General features: G+C 44.7%; 1 pseudogene; it reads right to left on the reverse strand.

Annotated features, from left to right (window-relative positions):
• Positions 1 to 239: 239 nt before the first annotated feature.
• On the reverse strand, positions 240 to 3,816 carry LOC119519761 (annotated as a pseudogene).
• Between the last annotated feature and the right edge of the window lie 2,100 nt (positions 3,817 to 5,916).

A 5,916-nucleotide genomic window follows, 5' to 3' on the forward strand; every position in this document is an offset into this window, starting at 1 on the left:
TTTACAAATAAGCAGATCTCCAATGCCATGTATTAAAATGGTAATCCTATCACTGTTTGAAATCTAAATGAAAAAAAATTCATTAAGGCACATTTGATCTGTGAGTTTATAACAAACTTTCTGATGTAGTGACAGATTCATTTTACTTCTGTACCCCTCCCACACACATGAGCACCAAAATTGTCAAAGAACACTTAATACTTAGTAAAACGGTAAGGAATGTAAAAATTAAGGAGGGGAATGTTTTCAAAAGGAAATCTTTGGAGATCAGTTTACTGCAAGTAAAACATACTGAACAGTGAGTGCACACTCCTGTTACACATAAATACTAATAACTAACAGGTACTCCAGAAATGGCAGAGCTTGAAACAATGGATATTAAATAAATTAAAGGTACTTCAGATACAAAGGAGAAAACAAAACAGTCACTAAAGAATGAAATAACCACCTCCATCAACATAACACAAACAGGAAGGATGAAGTGAACAAAACCAGGTACAAGTTTTTCCCCAATGTTTCCATCAGGGTGTGTTTTTTCTTTAAGCTTGCATACATTAGATTTATTACAATAATTCTTCTTTGCCATTCTAAATATTAATATTTTACCCTTTAAAGAGAAGGGTCGGGAAGAGAGATAACACCAAATCCCTTTTGAAATTTATTGCCAGGTCCATTTAGGCCAACCCAGTGACGGCTCGTGTGTACAACTAGAAGGGCCATATGCATTCTGCTTTCCTCACTCCCCTCACCGTAATACCTACAGGACCACAGGAAGCACAGTTTGGGGGAAACAATCAACTTTGGAAAGCTTTTCTAAGGTGACAATACAGCTATGACCATGTTTCCTTATTTTACAACTGAAACATGAAATGGCTTTTTTTTAAAAAATAAAAATCATTGTAAAAAAGACAAAAGGTAGAATCTGTGCAATGGTAACAGACACAACGGAATATTTTCCAGAGTGACCGTGTTCTGTTACGGTAATACTTTGCAGGCGCATCCATGTTTTCTGCCGTGGGACTGTAGCAAAGGGAGTTTGTAAAGGAAATGTAAAAAAAAGTTCTGTTCATCAGGTTTCAAGTCATGATTAAGCAGGCCTGCTACATAATGTTCAGCAAGATGTGTTCAAAGGCAAACATTGATCACATTTTTGTTCAAAAAGCTCAATCTTAATCTTAAAGGAGTCCTTTGTAAGAAAATCATGTGTAAAATATAACCTTGTATGGACTTCAAAAACTGTCATACAAAAAACTTTTTAAAAATAAATTAGAGAATTAAAAGTGTCTTTTCCAGCAGAGCTGGGCATCAGGCTGTCCTCAACGAGCCGTTATTATTGCTGCTTTTACTGTAACTTGGATCATTTTTTTCCAGCCACATTTCAGCCAACTGCTGTGTGGACCCATATGTGGCCGCTTTGGACCCCAAGCACATTTTGTACTGTTTGGGGTCGAGATTGGGGTCACAGAAGACAGGGTGGTGGATGTGGACGACTCCTACTTCTTGGCTTCTGAAGGTCTTCAAACCCGCCTGAACAACTTTGTTGAAAAGGTCCACATCCTCGAGCCCCCAGCCTTGGATGGAAACATCGAAGCCGCCTACTCGGACAAGATCCCCCTTATAAATACAAGTGATGCCAAACCCATAGTTTCTCCAGAAGCCAGTTTTCTGAGTAAAGGCAAAATGGTTGTCACTGGGAACTTTCCCACTATAAACAATCTTTGGGTCATACTGGCTAAAGATGATGGGAAAATATATTTGCTGGCCGAGAACCGTATTTGCTCGACATCGCTGAAGGAATTCTGTAGTAAACACAAGGTCAACATCACAGAAGAAGAGTAAGGATTCATTATTAAACTGGGAAGATCCTACTTCAAGGGCTAGTGCTCTGGAAAATTCTCCAGACACAGGCAAAATCTGCATGTCGGCTTTAGGATACTTAATACGATAATCTCTCATTAGTTCAACATGCTTAAACTTGTCAGGGTTGGAGTCAGAATTGAAAAGCAGAACAACAAGCTTGACATTCTGATTTGGAATAAGACATGTCTTTTCAAAGTTTCCCATGAATCTCACAAACATATCAAAACGTCCAGACAAAGGAATCAATATGTTTATCTTTTTATCTTTGGGTTCTTTGTGATCATTTTTTGACCCAGGGAGCTGAAATGAAACAAGCTTCTTCAGGGAATTTGAAAGAAAGGATAACGATCCAGATTCTTGGTTAATTCTGCTGGCCAGCTCCTTAGCATCCAGTGCCTCGTGCTCCACAAACTGGATCTTGCTGAAGGTCTGCTGCAGATATGCATGCCTCCTCACGGGAACCGTCATCTTCTTGCCTTTGTGCTTTTTATAGAGGAGCAGCAGGTCCAGGATGTATTCAGCCCCGTACATGGGGTTGACGCGACGATAGCCGTACTGTATCTCCTTAAAATCAATGATGCACCCTCTGGCCTTGGCGTTGGCGTTGATCATCTCCATGACCTGCATTACAACGTCATCCAGGGCTTCCCTCTGGGCAGAGTCCATCCCTCTTCGAGGGGGCTGACCATCAGCAGCTGAATACAAGTATTTTCCAGTAAGAAACTCCCATTCCAAAATCTCCTCTCGTTGGCGGGGCTGAAACCTCATAAAAGAAGGAGGAATTCCCAGCTGCAGATCTTCTTTATGAATCTCGGTGTTACTGTATTTGCTCATCAGGACAATTTCTCGGTGGAGCTGGATTGTGCGATGGGGAAGCTCAGCTATTTTGCGACTAAGCATATAGCTGTGAAGTCGGTACTGGTAGGGTGGGTTTTTGTTGGGGTGTAATGTGATGGCTCGGTGAATCTTACTGTTGTGAAGATCTCTAATGTAACCCTTTTTGTTCTGCTCATAATTCTCATAAAAAAGCTGCTGCATCTGCAAACCTCCCGACACATCTTCCCACCTCCACGTCCTCGTGGGTGGTGTACATTTCTCGGAGACATTTTCCAATGTGTGGCACCATCCTCCGAAGCACCTCCCGGCTCATGATCACACCAGGCCCACCCATGCAAAAGTTCTCTCCGGGCTCAAGTGCCAGTTTCCCCATTTCTTCCGTGGTGTCCAGTCCTGTCTGCCCAAGAAAGAGAGGCTCGCTACTATTCAGACTCCTCAGGAAATTTTCCAGACGATCTCCTTTGATGTACACGTCGTCGTCTGCTCTCATAAACCATTAGTACTTGTCCAGGTAGTGGTCATGCATGTACTTGAGCATCATAAAGGACTTCTTCTGGGGCGGGTATGAGTCGTCCACGCCACGGAGCGGCACTATGGGGATTGGTATCGAGGTATCTGAGCCCTCGCTGGAGAAGAATTCAACTCTCCCAGGAATTGTCTTTGACCATGTTCTGTATGCGGCCACGGAGCGGGTTTGCAGGTATTTCTGGGCGGTCATGACTCCCACGAAAAGAAAGTTCCTGTCCCGTGGGCCGCCGTCCGGGGCCGGGCCGTGCGGCCAGAGCTGTGACCCCCGCGCATCGCCGCGCGCGCCGCCGGCCTGGGAAGCCGCCCCCGGCCCGGCCCGGCAGCCCTCGAGGCTGGCGCGGCGCCGCGGGCCCGCTCGCTTCAGCTCGGAGGCGCGGGGCAGGACCAGCCGCGAGGCCAGCACGAAGCCCAGCACGAGCCCGAGCAGCACGCTGAGCCAGGCGCGCCGGCCGCGCGCGGCCATGCCCGCGCCGCTCCGCCCGCCGGGCCGGCGCCGCCCCTGCAGCTCCGTGCGCCCTCAGCCCACCGCCCCCGCCCGCGGAGGCCAGCCAGCCCTAGCGCCGCGAGGCTCGGCCCGGGCAGCGCCGCGGCCGCCGCGGCCCCCGAGCTGCCCGCAGGTCCCGCACCGGCGCTTTGTTCCTCGCGCCCGTCCCCCGCGCCGCGGCCTGCGCCTTTAAAAGGGGACCATGCCCGGCGCGCGCCGGCGGCGGCAGCTCGGGCGCGACGCGGCCGCGGCGGCAGCGGCTCCTCCTGCTCGCGCGCGGGGTCGCGGGGCCAGCGCGGCGGCGACGACAGTGGCAGCCGAGTCCGGGCCCCCGCGCCGCCCTGCCCGCGTTCCTCGGCTGGCTCGGCTCGGCTCGCGCTGCGCCCGCCCCCGTCCTCTTCGTAGCCGGTGCCGCCGCTGCCGCTGCACATCCTCTGGCTTAGCTCGCCATCGCAACAGGCTATTTATTTTTTTCTTTTATTGCTTGTGCTTTGGGTGTAAGGTCTAAGAAGATACCTCTTAGGTCTTAAAGATGTTTCCCTACATTATCTTCTAGGAGTTTTATGGTAATGTTTCTTATATTGAGGTCTTCCATCCACTTTGCATTAATTTTTGTATAGGGTGTGAGGTAGGGGGTCCTCTTTCATTCTTTTGGATATGGATATCCAGTTCTCCCAGTCCCATTTGTTGAAGAGACTGTTCTGTCTCAGTTCATTGGATTTGGGGGCCTTATAAAAAATCAGTTGACCATTGTTCTGGGGATCTATTTCTGAACTCTTGATTCAATTCCATTGATCAGTATGTCTATCCTTGTGTCAGTACCATGCTGTTTTAAAGTCAGGAAGTGTAAGTACTACCATGTTGTTCTTCTTCGTTAGGATGTTTTTGGCAATTTGAGGCCCCTTTCTATTCCAAATAAATTTGATAACTAGCTTTTCCAAGTCTACAAAGTAGGTTGTTGGAATTTTTATTGGAATTGCATTGAATCTGTAGATTGATTTGGGTAAAATTAACAGCTTAATGATGTTTAGCCTTCCTATTCATGACCACAGAATATGTTTCCATCTATTTATGTCCTTTTTGATTTCTTTTATTAAAGTTTTGTAATTTTCTATGTAGAGGTCTTTTACATCCTCAGTAAGTTTATTCCTAGGTACTTGATTTTTTTTAGTTGCTATTGTGAATCAAATGTTTTTCTTGAGTGCCTCCTCAGTTAGGTCATTTCTAGTGTATAGGAACATTACTGCCTTTTGCACATAAATCTTGTATTCTGCTACTTTGATGAATTTGTTTATTAGCTCAAGTAACTTTGACATCGATTTCTCAGGGATTTCCAAGCATACAATCATATTATCTGCAAATAATGACATGTTTACTTCTTCCTTTCCAATATGAATAGCTTTTCTTTCTTTGTCTTCCTGGATGGCTCTGACTAGAAATTCTAGCACAATGTTGAATAATAGTGGTGACATCCCTGTCTTGTTCCCAATTTTAGGGAGAAGTCTTTCAGTCTGACCATTGAGTATGAGGCTCACTGTGGGTTTTTCATATATGCCTTTTATCATAATGAGGAAATTTCCTTCAATTCCTACTTTTTGAAGTGATTTTAAAAAAAAAATGGAGTTTTGCTGAATGCTTTCTCAGCATCTGTTGAGGTGATAATTTAATTTTTCCCTTTCAATTTGTTAATGTGCTGTATTACATTGATAGATTTTCTTATGTTGAACCACCCTTGCATGACTAGAATGAAGCCCTCTTGGTCATGGTGTAGGATTCTTATAATGTGTTTCTAGATTTGATTTGCAAGTATTTTGTTGAGAATTTCTACATATATGTACATCAGGGAAATGAATATATATGTGAAAAAAGCTTATAGTTTTCCTTTCTTGTAGTATATTTATCTGGTTTGGGTATTAGAGTGATGTTAGCATCATAAAATGAGTTAGGTAATATTCCTTTTCTTGTTTTTTTGACAGAGTTTGAGCAGGAATGGTGTCAGTTCTTTTTTATTATTACCATTTTTATTGAAATATATTCACATATTTGCCAGTTCGATGTATTATGTCCCCCAAAACACCATTATCTTTGATGCAATCTTGTGTGGGAAGATGCATTAGTGTTGATTAGATTTTGGAATCCTTTGGGTGTTTCCATGGAGATGTGAGTCAATCAACTGTGGACAAGACCTTTGGTTGGATAACTTCTAT

The sequence above is a fragment of the Choloepus didactylus genome, chromosome 2, assembly GCF_015220235.1.
Source record: "Choloepus didactylus isolate mChoDid1 chromosome 2, mChoDid1.pri, whole genome shotgun sequence".
Classification (NCBI taxonomy): Eukaryota; Metazoa; Chordata; class Mammalia; order Pilosa; family Megalonychidae; genus Choloepus; species Choloepus didactylus.